The sequence below is a fragment of the Equus quagga genome, chromosome 17 (genome assembly GCF_021613505.1).
Source record: "Equus quagga isolate Etosha38 chromosome 17, UCLA_HA_Equagga_1.0, whole genome shotgun sequence".
Taxonomy (NCBI): domain Eukaryota; kingdom Metazoa; phylum Chordata; class Mammalia; order Perissodactyla; family Equidae; genus Equus; species Equus quagga.
Window position 1 is genome coordinate 56,499,926 of NC_060283.1, and position 15,212 is coordinate 56,515,137.

The window sequence follows — 15,212 nt, forward strand, 5'->3', positions numbered from 1 at the left end:
TGATCTCCAAAATATATAAAGAATTCATACAACTCAACAACAACAGCAAAAAACAAACAACTCAATCAAAAAATGGGCAGAAGATATGAACATTTTTCCAAAGACATACAGATGGCCAACAGACACATGAAATGATGTTGAACATCACTAATTATTAGGGAAATGCAAATCAAAACTACGATGAGATGTCACTTTACACTGGTCAGGATGGTTATAATTACCAAGACAAAGAACAACAAATGTTGGAGAGGATGTGGAGAAAAGGGAACCCTCGTACACTGCTGGGGGGAATGCAAACTGGTGCAGCCACTATGCAAAACAGTATGGAGATTCTGCAAAAAACTAAAAATAGAAAAACCATATGATCCAGCTATCCCACTACTGGGTATTTATCCAAAGAACTTGAAATCAATGATCCAAAGGGATTTATGCACTCCTATGTTCATTGCCGCATTATTCACAATAGCCAAGATGTGGAAGCAACCCAAGTGCCCTTCTCCAGATGAATGGATAAAGAAGACATACACACACACACACACACATACACACACACAATGGAATACTACTCAGCCGTACAAAAGACAAAATTGTCTCATTTGCGACAACATGGATGGACCTTCAGGTATGATGTTAAGCAAAATCAGCCAGACAGAGAAAGGAAAATACTCCATTATTTCACTCATATGTGGAAGATAACAAACACGTGGATAAAGAGAACTTATTAGTGGTTACCAGAGAGAAAGGGGTTGGAGGGTGGGCAAAAGGGATAAAGGGGCACATATGTATGGTGACGGATAAAAATTAGACTACTGGGAGTGAATGTGATGAAGTGTATTCAGAAATTGATAAACAATAATGTACACTGGAAATTACACAATATTATAAACCATTATAATGCCAATAAAATTACTTGAAAAAAAAAAGATGTGGAAAAGTATTATATAATAGCCAGGAAAAAGATCAACAACAACAAAAAAGACCCAGCAAGCAGAATAAAATTCAAAAAAGAGAGGAAAAGATCTCTTTGTATGGAGTCTTAAAGTTCCCTGAAGCATGAATAGCAGCAAGGAGAGTGAAACAGTCAAAGAAAAGAAATGGTTTGGTAGGAGAGGTCAAAGGAGATAGCTGGGAAAAATCTGTGGAGAACAGAGAAGAATGACTTCAGAACTGGTGAAGGAGGACAAGTAAAATACACACCTAGGCACCTGTTAATGCAAATAATCCATAATCAATCTATAAATCAAAATTGGTGTGAGTTTATTATGAGTCAGATCTGAGAACTAGCCCGGGGCCTGCCTTCCATAAGGAAGGAAGGGCACCAAAGAAGTGGGGTGTACAGCATGTTTACATACCGTCTTGGAACAAAAAGCATACATCACATACGACAGGAATATCTCTTTTACTACTGTCATGACATGATTAGCTGGCACAGCAGGTCAGTGGTCAGGAGGTCAGTGGTCACAAGGTGAGCAAAGCAGGTCGATAATTAATCCTTAGTTTCCAGGAAGAGATGCTTATCTTTAAAGAAATACCAATATGAGGTGAAGCTACATCTCTGTCTTTGAGGGCATCATTCTCGTCTTTGGGACATAGTAAATGTTTAAAGCAGATGTACAATGTATGCTCAACAGGCCACGTCAGTCCCTTTTGGAAAAACAAGGTCAGGCTGAATTAGTTTTAAACCAAATGGCTTCCTCATATATCCTGTTGCTTTTCATTTATTTATCACATCCATGGCTTGTGAAATACTGTAGACTTCCCATGTTCAGAGATATCTACAAGGACATCACATTATTGCAAGTTTGCATATAGTGCAGCAATAATAACGAAAAAATTGAAATTGCCAGTAGGTTTAAACAGTATGTTTAAAATCAATTATAACTTAGTTTATTAAAATGTGTATTACATTATTCTCAAGTAACGTATAAAATTGAAGAGAACTAAATGCAGCATTTATTTTTGCCAATAATGTGTCACTAAATCCCTGTTCATGTAAAGTTTCTAAGACTAAAAGCCAAAGTAAAGCATCAGAACAAAAAGCAAAGTTAAAGAGACAGTTACTGGGGGACACCCCTGTGGCCAAATGGAGTGGTTAAGTTCATGCACTCCGCTTCGGCTGCCCAGGGTTTCGCTGGTTTGGGTCCTGGGCGCGGACATGGCACCACTCATCAGGCCATGTTGAGGCGGCGTCCCACATGGCACAACTAGAAGCACCCACAACTGAAATATGCAACTATGTGCTGGGGGATTTGGGGAGAAAAAGCAATCCCCAAAAAAAACAAAACAAAACAAGGAGAATATTGCCAACAGTTGTTAGCTCAGGTGCCAATCTTTAAAAAAAAAGAGACAGTTACTGGACCAAACAGAAATGAAATTTAGTTCATCAAAATGAGGTGTCCCAGGTCTATATTTGAGATGGAAATGACAGTATATTTCTAATAAATTTGCAAATAATTAACATTAAATAGTTGATAATGCTATTTGCCTATAATATGATTTTGTCTAATTTTATAGAGAATCTTTAACTTCCTTTAGAATTACTTTCTTTCTTGATAGACCATTTCTTACCTTATCCTTAGTCAAAAGTGCAATGATTGAATTATTGCCATTTTAATTTTATAAGTTGGTAATTGCTGAGTACCAACAGAATAATAGGCTCGTTCCATGTCAAAAAGCAGAGAATGCCCAGAATTTTAACATTTTCAGAAATAAGAACACAATGTCATTATTGAAGATGAGAATTTGTATGAGGAAGACATCTGAAGTGTTAATTTTCTTTTTTTAACTAAATGTGAAAAATAAGAAAAATACAGAAATGCGTTAACTCTAAATGTACAATTCATGAGTTATAACAAAGTGGACACTCTCCTAGCCTGCACACACATCAAGAAGTTTAATATTGCTCATTTTCTATAAGTCTCCTGCATGCCGTTCCCAATTAATGTCCTATTTCCTCTCCCAAAGTAACTACTATCCTGATTTCTAACATTGTAGTTTAATTTTCCTCTTGTTGAAATTTACACAAATGGAATTATATTGTATGTATTCTTTGTGTCTGCCTTCTTTTGCTCAGTGTGTTTTGCGTTGTTCATGCATGTTGTTTTATGTAACAATTAGTTCATTATGTAACATTTAGTTCATTAATTTTTTAGTGCTGTATAGTATTCCCTTATATATCACTATTTATCATTTCTACTGTTGATGAACATTTGAGTTGTTTCCAAATGTCTATTTCTTCTAACACTGCTGTAACCATGTTTGTATATGTCTTCTGATGTATATCTTGTTAGGTACGTATCTAAGAGTTGAATTACTGGGTCAAAGAGTTAAGTTAAACTTTAGTAGATAATCAAAATTTTCCCCCCAAATTTGTTGTACTAGTACATACTTACCAAGATAGGCATATCTTTGGTAACTTGATTTGTAGACCGTTTCAATTTTAGATGGTATAAAAGATGTATCTCATTGTGGTTTTACTTTGCATTTCTCTAATTTCTAGTTAGTTTGCACACTTTTTTCATATATTTAGTGATCATTTGTGTATCCTATTTTTTGACACGTTCATTTAGATCTCCTGTCCATTTTTTATTGGATTGGTCCTCTTTTCCTTATTGAACTATAAAACTAATTTAAATACTTTGACAACAAGCCCTTTATAGGTTACATGTGTTGCAAATACGTGTTCCCCCCTCCCCCGTGTCTTGCGTTTTCACTCTCTTAAGCTGTTTTTTGAAGAATGAACATTTTGAAAGTGTATTTCAGATTTGATCTTTCATCTTATTTCTTAGAAGCAAACTGTTTTCCACAAGCCATTCTTCAATGAGCAATTTGGTTTCTGTGACTTTGCACATGGTAGTCCCTTTTTCCAAAAAATAACCTGATTCTTGACCCCATTCCTCCCCTGCACTCCACCAATCTGTGAACTATCATAATTCTCTCAGTGTTTGTTTTGTCCTTCCAGTTCACTTCATTAAAACTTTTTTTTTGTATTTCAACTAGATCACTGATCACATTGTATTCTCCTTGTTTGTTTACCTTTGTGTCCCCCTCACTAAACAACAAAGTAACTTGTGGGCAAGACATACCAATTCATTTATTTTCTGATATCTAGCCTAGTTTAGTTATTGCTTAAAACAGGCTGTTAATGAATACTGTTGGATCAAATTGCATTGATTAAATCTCCTTTTATCATACAATAAAATCAAATAGGGCAAAGCATCTGCCATTCATTTTTCTCTCTTTTATGATCTAACATTTTACTTTTTACTTGGAAGATACTTGTCAAATAAATAATGAATTATCTAAAAAGTTAAAGCAATTAAGATCTTAAATACAGAATATTTGAACATAATTAGTGTTTTGCTAATTTCAAATGTAAACTATGAATTGGATTAGGTTAATATGGACTAATTAGATAAAGCCCTTCAGAAATATTTTTTAAATGCTTTAATTAAGTTAGATAATAGATTCATCATTACTAAAGCAATTAATGTGTATATAAAATATTTTCATTCTTTTGGTTTTTGCTTTCTTGGATGTTTAGTCATTCTTTCTAAATTCTGATTTTGCTTAAATATATTAATAGATAGAATAAATTTAAAACACTCTGGTTAAAATTTTGAGCCAGCCCTTGTGGTCTAATGTGCAAGATTCAGTACTCTCATTACCACAGACCGGGTTCGTTTTCCAGTTAGAGAACCACAACACCCATCTGTCGGTTGTCACACTGTGGCAGCTGCATGTTGCTGTGATGCTGAAAGCTATGCCACCAGTATCTCAAATACCAGCATAGTCACCCATGGTGGACAGGTTTCAGCAGAGCTTCTAGACTAAGACAGACTAAGAAGAAGGACCTGGCCACCTGCTTCTAGAAAAACTGGCCATGAAAACCCTGTGAATAGCAGTAGAGCATTGTCTGATAGAGTGCCAGAATGTAGGAGGACGGCGCAAAAAGATCAGGCAGGGTTCTGCTCTGCTGTCCACAGGGCCGCTAAGAGTTGCAATCAACTCGAGGGCACTGACAATTACAAAGTTAAAATTATAAGTAAATTAAGGCATATCCCTAGCTACTAGATTCTAACTTGATAAGGTATTATCATAAATGTAGCAATAGAAAAAATAAAAATGACTGAAACTTTTGTTTTTAGCCATAACAGATTTATTTGTACTCGTTTCTGTTTTGAGGTGAAGAGAATTTTTCATATGTCATCTTGGCAGCAAAATTCAAAAGCAGATGAGATCATGTTGAAAATATCTTCTTAGTAAGCCTGTGACTGCTGCATCAATATTTTGCCCTTCAGTTCAATTAACTCCGATGAACAATGTAAAAAAAAACCAAAATGATATATTTCGCTATATCAAGAAATTTATGAACTATATAATTGTTCACAGAATAGAGAACTCAATTTCGTCTTCTTTGATTCATACCTAAAATTATATAAGTTTAATTGCTTTGATTTCTCTGACCTATTGGCTCTGAGATGTACCACCCCAAATGAGATTATACCACCCACGGAGGTGAAATCTAAGATACAATTCCCTTCAGGTGACCCTGCCAGTCTGAGAAATGGTTAAGGCTATTTAATAAAAATACCTAACATAATTAATTCGTGATTATATAATTTTATTCTGTTTTTATCCAAGTTATACCATTCCATTAGAATATATGTATTAAATATTACATTCCGATATCCCGAGACAGTTACTGCATAAAGTCCTAAATACCCTATTCCAATTAAAGCATTCTTACAAAATAAATATAGCCTGTTGTGTGAATGAGAATTGAATTAACTAAAGCCAGTAATTAGTACTTCATTAAAAAAATGCTATAGAAGAATTTTCTAAAGCATAGCACTTTAATATTTTAAGTGCTTTAATTTTAAGAAAAATTTCTTAACCTGTTTTCTGTGTATTTTTCATTATGTGTGAAGACAGAAACAGATGTATTATGATGAAAAGAGCCCTTTAATTAAAACTAAGGGCTTGGGTTTGACTCAGTTCTGCAATTTCGCTATGACCTTGAACAAGGTAACACTCTCCTAAGATGTGGTGGGATACCTCTAGAAATTGCCCTGTGACCAGTAAATTCCAAACGAGGTTGAGAGGATTATTTGGTGAAAGGAGAGGAGATTGAAGCACTAAGAGGATGGTTGAGCTATGTCCAGAATTCCCCAAACTGCCAGCTCCTGCAATCACTGTGAGCTGCCTGAAAATACAAATTCCTCCACAGAACCACCAAGTCAGTGTCTAATTGTGAGAGCATATGAACTTGAGAAACATAACGCTAAATGAATCCTAAAATATCCCTTCCAAATCTAATGCCCTTGGATTCTGTGAGTATTAATCACTTTGTAAAATGGAGATAATTGTTACCTGCCTGGGTTGTTGGGAGCACTCACTAAGATGGGATTTGACAAAGCATCTAGTGACACTTTAAACACCATATGAATGTAGGTATATGTCTTCTTAGCACTAACTCAACTTCTGAATATACACTCGTTTGTTTAATTATGTGATTAAACCCCATTTTCCCCAATAAACTCAAGCTCTATGAAAGTAGAGGTTTTATTTTTTCTCGTCTTTGTATCCCTGGTGCCTAGTCCAGAACTGGCATGTAGTCAGAGCTTATGAAATATCTCTTCGCTTGAGTGGCTGAATAAATGAATCAGGCAGGGCAGCAAAAGCTAGGGATAGGGGCTAAAACTAAGTAGCAGTGGGAGTTCATGAAAACCTCTGCAGTTTCTTATAATGAGATTTGACTAGCAGACCTAAAACAGTTCAGCAGTATTCTAATAACGTGAATGAATTCTTACTGCCAAGCACTCTTGCTTGCTTCGGCAAGCATACTTCCTTCTCCAGGGATCTTCTTATTCCAGAACTGTTCCTTCTGCCCCTTCCACACTGAGAGTTCTACTCTATGCTGTAACAGACGGAGCTGTCAGAGGGAAAACACATTGTGGATTCAGAAAGATTAAATTTTGAAAATTTGTGAATTTAGAATTTGGATGTGGAGAATTGTTATCATATACTTCCTATCACTTGGCTTGCCACCATGATATCTAGAGCAGGGTGACCTGGACTGTGTCACTGAATTAACACAAGATTCACAAATGACAAGCATCATAAAAGTAAAAATAGCAATATCCTCTTAATCCCAGGTGGGGATGATGTGATCCGTCAAGTTTGGCAGAATTAGAGTGGCATTGCAACTTCTGTAATCATTCACTCATTGTCCTTTGGCCTGAATGCAAACATTTGGAAGTTACTATCCAGAAAAATACTACGGACAGAGCAAAATTTGAAGTCAGAGCTAAGTTGAATGTAAGCCTTGCTATTCTGCTAGCTGTGTGACATGGATCAGGTATTTAAGTTCCTCGTGTCTCAGTTGCCCCTTCTGTGAAATGGGGATACCAATACCAGCTTCATAATGTTGTTGGGAGCATTAAATGTAACAATTGACAAAGAGCAACTGTTGGGGATGACATAGTAAGCCTTCGACGGATGTCTATTGTCTTCAATAACACACCCCAACCAAGTGAAATGACTGACCTAGACTAGCAAAATAGACATGCCTTCCTAACTACGAATCATTTAGGAAAAGAATATTTAGCCAATGTCACAATTAGTTTGAATGTCATATGTTTCATCATAATAACCTTATAACAACAGCAAATTGCTTTCGTGGCAAAAACCAAAAAGACAAATGACATACTTTGTGAGTCTCTTGTTAAACTATTCTTTCTCATGAATAAATATTTTGATTGAACATTATCTAAAACTACACACTTTAATGCAGTAGTTTATAGCTTTTAATGATTTCAACGGTGATGGAAGATTATTGGCTTTTGTACTCAAAAATTGCATTCATGAAGCTGCTACCACCTGATTATGCAAATGTTCCTGAAGATCTTGAGGCTGCATTACCTTGTAAATATATTATCTCTTTGATTAGTGTCTATGGCTGCTTCTCTTAGGACTCTCTGTCTATTGCTCTTTGCATACAGTGTTCCAGAAATCAATGAATATTGATTTAAACTGTATTTTGGACTGTTTTTTTCTTTTTCAGTTCCTCTGTTTGCTTTAATTGAAATTGTTTTATAGCCATACAAAGGTCAGCAGTAACTTAGAAATCTAGGGATGGATCAATTCATACAGATCTTGTTCAACAAATATTTTTATATTAAGTGCCTTTAGTGCCAAAAAATGGTCGACATGATAAACAAAGTTACAGAGTTTTCTCGTTCAACACTACTTCACTGGTATCCAGAAAAGTTGAGCTATATGACCTACCCAAAGTGCAATTTATTAATGTCAGACTTGAAGCGTCATAATGAATTCTTGTTGCTGTTGTGTTGTCTATCATCTCATGAAAACCAGAAATAAATACAATTTTGAAAGGAAAAATTTAAAAATAACAATAGTGAAAGTAATTTGTATATAACTTAGTTCATATTAGAGAAAAATGGAAACTTTAGTTATTCTTACATTATAAAAGATGTGCGAAATGGCAATGAGATGCTTAAATCTGAAAAGGGAAATATGCTTTACTACAGAATAAGCATACCAAATACAAAACTGTTGACATGATTGATTTACACGAAAAAGAAAATCTTCAAGTTCAATTTAAAAACTGAGGGTATTTAAGGAAAGAAACTGCGGCCAAACCAAAGGTCATGAAGATTTACTCCTATGTTTTCTCCTAAGTGTTTTATAGCTTGAGCTTTTATATTTATGTCTTTGATCCATTTTGAGTTAATTTTTTCTGTATATTGTGAGGTAAGTGTCTAGCTTCATTCTTTTGCATGTGGATATACAATATTGTCCCTTCACCATTTGTTAGAAAGACTGTTCTTTCCCCATTGAACTGTCTTGGCACCCTGGTCAAAAATCAATTAATTATAACTGTATGGGTTTATTTCTGGGCTCTCAAGTCTATTCCATTGATCTATATGTCTATTATATTATGCCAGTACCACACTGTCTTAATTATTGTAGCTTTTTGGAAAGCTGTGAAACCTGGAAGTATGAGTCTTCCAACTTTGTTTTTTTAAAGATCGTTTCGACTATTCTGGGTTCCTTGAATTTCTATATGAATTTTAACGTCAGCTTGTCAATTTATTCAAGAAAGCCATCTGGGATTTTGATAGGGATTGTTTTGAGTCTGTGGATCAATTTGAGAAGTATTACCATCTTCACGATATTAAGGCTTCCAATTCAAATACATGAGATAGCTTTCCATTTATTTGGATATTCTTCAGTTTTTTGAACAATATAGTTTAATTTTCAGTGTAGTAGTTTTGAACTTCCTTTTAAAAATTTATTCCTAAGTGATTCTTTTTGATGCTATTGTAAGTGGAATTGTTTTCTTAATTTCGTCATGGGATTTTTCATTGCTTGTGAAAGAGAGACAGTTTATTTGGGTATATTGTCTTATATCTTGCTGAACTTATTTATTAGTTCAAATAGTTGTGTGTGTGTGCATAATACTTAGGATTCTCTATATGCAAGGTCATATCACCTGCAAATAGAGATAGTTTTCTTCTTCATTTCCTGTCTGAATGCCTTTTGTAAAAAACCTAATTGTCCTGACTAGAACCTCTTGCATAATATTTAATAGAAGTGGCGAGAGTGGACATATTTGACTTATTCCTGATGGTAAAGAGAAAGCATTCAGTTTTTCATCATTACGTCTATTATTTGCTCTGGGTTTTTCATAGATGCCCTTGAGTTAGCTCCATTGTAATCCTAGTTTATTTAGCATTTTTGTCATAACACAGTGTTGGATTTTGTCAAATGCTTTTTCTGCATCAATTGAGTTGATCATGTGGTTTTGTTCTTTATCCTATTAATATAATGTATTACATTAATTGATTTCTGGATGTTAAACCAACTTGTTTTTCTAGGGTCAATCCCACTTGGTCATGGTGTATAATCCTACTTATAGACTGATGGATTCGGTTTGCTAATATTTTTTTTAAGGATTTTTGCATCTATATTCATAAGAGATATTGGGCTGTAGTTTTATTTTTGTGATACCTCATTTGGTTAATACCGGCCTCAAGAGAATAGCTGAGAAGTGTTCCCTCCTGTTTATATTTTGGGTAGGTTTGTGAAGAACTGGTATTAATTGGTCTGTGAATATGTGGTAGAATTTACCAGTGAGGCTAGCTGAGTCTGGATTTTTCTTTGTAGGAAGTTTTAAAATTACTTAATGAATTCTTTGTTATAGGTCTGTTCAAATTTTTTATTTCTTCATGAGTCAGTTTCAGGAATTTGAGTCTTGCTAGGACGTTGTCATTTTCATCTGTTATCTGTGATATATAGTTTGTTCATAGAATTCCCTAATATTAACTTTTATTTCTATAAGGTTAGTAGTGATATACACTCTTTCATTCTAGATTTTAGTAATTTTGAGTCTTCTCTCTTTTTAGCTTGGTCTAGGTAAAGGTTTGTCAATTTTGTTGATTTTATCAGAGAACAAATTTTTGGTTTTGTTAATTTTCTCTACTATTTTTCTATTCTGTATTTCATTTATTTGTACCCTTTACTGTTTCCTTACTTCTGCTTACTGTGGGTTTAGTTTGATTTTCTCTTTCTTGTTTCTTAAAGTGAAATGTTACATTATTGATTTTAAATCTTTTTTTTTAGTATAAAAGCTGTTGCTGTTACTATAACTGTTACAGCTATAAATTTCTCTGAGCACTGTTTCAATTGACTCTCTTAAGTTTTGCTATTTTTGTGTTTTTGTTTGTATTCATCTCAAGATATTTTCTAATTTCCTTTGTAATATCTTCTTTAACCCATTGGTTATTTAAGAGTGTGTTATTTAGTTCACACATATTTGTAAGTTTCCCAAATTTCCTTTTATTATTGATTTTTAATTTCATTCTGTTGTGGTCGGAAAATATACATTGTATGTTTTCAACCCTGTTAAATTTATTGAAGATTGTGTGTGGTCTACCTGGTGAAAGTTCCCTTTGCACTTGAGAAACTGTAATCTGCTGCTGTGTGTGCACTGTTCTGTAGTTGGCTAAGTCTCGTTGTTTTTAGCGTTGTTCGAGTCCTCCATTTCCTTGCTGAAATCCTGCCTAGTTGTTTTATCCATCATTGAAAGTGGGATATTAACATTGCCAAATATTATTGTTGAATTGTGGTTTTCTCTATTAACCCGGGGGGCTATTCTTGGCTTATCTTCCCTCCTTCAATTTTCTGAAATTCTGGATGCTCTGCTGTATTGCTTGTGTCAGAGCCACCAGCCTCTTTTTCATTGTTCTCTACAAAGATTTCCATTATTTTCAACAATGTCCTTTAGGCACAGAGTTCTCCACTCTCCTTCCAAAGGCAGAGAAGTGGAGCTCTTTATGCTAATGGCCTGCCTTTCCTCTTGTAGAATCTCTGTGCCATTGCACAGGAGCTGGGCACAGGGATCTGCTTTTCCAGGAGTGACACTCTGCCCTCTGAGTAGGCCACAATGGGAGGCTGAGAGACCCTCGTCTCAATTTGCCCTTCCTGGCATGGAACTTCTGCCCTAGGGATAAGGGCGATCTAGACCCCAGTATTCTTGGCCAACTGCGCCTGGAGTGGAACTTCTGCCCTATCAGTGGGGGCTGGGTGGGGGAAAGAGAGACTTGATTGGTCCTCTTGGCTGTGACTGTCTGAAACTGAGCCTCTGCAACTTGGGGCAGGCTCGGGTGGGGAGGATGAGAATCTCAGCAGCCTGCCCCTCCCAGGGTGTTGTCCGCAGCCGCAAAGGGCGAGGAATGACAGGTACCGCCAAGGCTACTTGGTTGGTTAAGCAATCAGAGTTTATTGATAAAGGAGAACAGAATGCGGAGCAGGGATAAAGCGGAACAGAACAAGGAGCGGGAAAACAAAGAACAAATCGGTACTTACAACATCCACACCACAATCAGCCGGGGAAGTCCCATTAGTTTGTACGGAGGGCGGGAGTGCCGATTGTCTGGGTCTGAGGCAAAGCGTCCTTTCCTCGGTGAGACTCCCAATTGTTCTATGCTTGTGACTCCCTTTTATTCTAAGGTTATCTGGGCTCTGACCCAGGGTTTCAGACATTTAGATACTCCCAGACTGGGAGCTGGGAGGAGAGGGAGGTGTACATGCTTCTGGTAGAGCTTCTATAATATAGAGCCGGGGTGCAGGTAATGAAGCCAGTCATGGCTCAAATTCCACAGACCCTCTCTGTTCCTATAGAGATTTGATACATTTTCTTGAATGAATGCTTCTTCATTTGCTCTATGCCCTTAAGACAGTATCCAGATACTTTAAATGATCTTGTGTGTGTGTGTGTGTGTGTGTGTGTGGTGTGTTTTAATGGTTTTCACCAGTCATATTGTTTTGCTGGTAGGAGAAGGTATGCAGAGCTCCTTATTCAAGTCATTCTTGAAATCCCACCCCCTAGAAGATTGTAGAATAATTTTTAACATTTTTCACTCCGAAATCTGTTTTGTTTGCCAATGCATGCAATATTAAATGAACAACCTTCGTTTTAACACATAACTGCAATACAATTCATTAATTTTAGTGAAGAATTACATACTTAATGACAGCTCATCTTGGACAGATGTTAAATATTCCATAAGCAGGTTGCAATATCTCAGAACTTTGTCTACTTATTGTTGATATTTCGAGATTATGGAGGACTTTTAGAAAATAATGTAATTAATGAAACTTTAACTCACTTTACCACAATTATCCATCTTCTTTTTTTTCTCTCTTTCCTAATTACCCATTATGGTGTCATAGTAAGAATATTCTATTGGAATTAGATAACTTTGGATTGATCCCTGCTCTGCGTCTCATGAACTTTTTTTTTTAAAGATTTTATTTTTTCCTTTTTCTCCCCAAATCCCCCCGGTACATAGTTGTATATTCTTCGTTGTGGGTCCTTCTAGTTGTGGCACGTGGGACACTGCCTCAGCGTGGTCTGATGAGCAGTGCCATGTCCGCGCCCAGGATTCGAACCAACGAAACACTGGGCCATCTGCAGCGGAGCGCGCGAACTTAACCACTCGGCCACGGGGCCAGCCCCTCTCATGAACTTTTGACTTGAAAAAATTATTTCACCTTGTTGGCTTCAGTTTCTTTATCTGTAAAATTCAGTAGCTCGATTAGATGTTCCTGGAACCTAGTGGTTCTGCACTGATTCTAAGAGTCAAGTGGTCATCTTTGATGGTTCTATTTTTTCACTGCCTGCATCCTTAAGTCCATACAATTGGACTTCATTCCTAGTTACCCTCTTGCTGCTAATCTCTCAAAGGTGAGTTCACAATGCCAAAAATTTTTTATTGTCTTTGGAACCTCATTTTCCTTGGCATTTCCATAGTTTTTGATAATAATGATCTACCCTAATTCTTAAAACTGAGTCATGGAAAGTTTCAATGACTTGTCAGTGATCATAGAAAAAAATCACAGAAATAAAATTGTGACATAAGCTTCTGAATCCCAGACCAATGCTTTTTTTAATTGAAACAAAATGTCTAAAGCAAATGGCACTTTGCTATCTTTCACCTGGGTACTTCTTAGAAATGAAGCTTAATATAGTGGGAGCCGGTAATGTGAGGAGCAGATCAAATTTGCTTCTCAAAAAATGTTTGATGCATCTATGTATTCATATGTTCAGAATTTTGCTCAACAGTTACTGTAACTGAGAGGGTGTTAGGATTAGAATCAGAAAATATTAAAGGGACTTGTTTCTTCATTGGAATAACTTCCTTCCTGAATAACTCTCAAGGGTACCAGGTTTTTCCTAGTGCATGTATTAAGATTGTCGGACTGTATGTTAAGGGTATGTCACATTGCTGAGGTTATGATATTTTTATCTAGAAATCTGAGATCCACATATGTGATATTCCAATCCCATGCACTCATGCTTCATCTCCTAGAAAACAACACACGGATACTCTTCTCCCCTTATTTACCAATGTTCTCGCTGTTAAACCAAAGCTATTTTTGTTTTTCCTTGATGAGGCTCTTGAGGCTGGGGTTTGTTGAGTGGCTGTGTAAAGCCACGAAGTCAATCCACTTCCTTGAAAACTCTCTTCTTCTATATATTCTTTTGAAGGAGTTTAGAGCCCAAGTCAGAGTCAACCAGAGGGCTTTAAATTTACTTCTGTTGCTCCACATCCAAAGAAAGAGTTTTTAAAGACCTATTCACATGAGTAATAGTGGCTGCTTTCACCTCATATATTCTTTTCTGGCTTTTGTTAAGGTGGTGAGAAGTCTGTTCAGCAGTCACTTTGTGACTAGTCATTAGAGTTCTTTTTCTGGCATGATATTTAACTCAAATTGCGGGAAAATTGCCTAACATTCCTCAGAGACCAATTGCTTATAACCAGACTGGTTATTAAATAATTCCAGTTCAGACCTACGACTGTTATATGCACTTTCATCCTCAATTCACTGAGAACTAGCACATTTTTATTTCAACTAAGCATTAAATTCTGTAAATTAATCCTGGTTCTATGGGGTTGGGTAATAGTTCTTAGAAAGGAGCTGCACTCTGCTCCCTGCCTTTCACTGATGAGCAGTGAATACCTTCACTTATCTTGACCTTGACATCCCAGAGGGATCTTAATGATACATAATCTGTTTAAGTCATTATAGGCATTTTCGCACAGTTTCCACTTCCATTCTCCTTCTCACATCTTGCCAAATATTTCCAGTTGCCCTTTAAGCACAAATTTGACACTGAATTAGAGAATCATATAGAAACTAAAACAGTAATCTGTCTTTGAAAAGTAAAGTAATCTGGATGTTAATCTAGATGTTTATAAATCTACGTGATTAAAGCATGAGAATGTGGCATATCAGATATATTAGATAATTATAAATAATATTGGTTATACTAAATTATGAAGAAATAAAATAGCTTTCATTTCTATTAGATTTAACCAATGAAATTACTCTTTTTGTAGGTAATTTTATATGGTTCACGTTAATATATTCAAAGATTTAGACTCACAAACTGAAATTCCTTAGCTTACAAAGGAAAATGTTATTAATGAAATTAACCCCTAATGCTTAGAAACCAAGTATTTAAAATATTCATTCACCAAATTTACATAATTTTCTATTCATAGTAAATAGTCATTAGTGGCAGAGTACTTCCCAGAGAGGATCTGTCTTAACACTTTTCTTTGTATACATTCAGCAAATAAATACATTTAAAGTCCCGGTGAGGAACCACCTTCTAGTGC

General features: G+C 35.8%; 1 protein-coding gene across 4 annotated transcripts in view; it reads left to right on the top strand.

The window, feature by feature from the left end:
* ERBB4 (erb-b2 receptor tyrosine kinase 4) overlaps positions 1-15,212 on the top strand; it is a 1,114,677-nt gene that overhangs the window by 454,046 nt on the left and 645,419 nt on the right. The window lies entirely within an intron of this gene.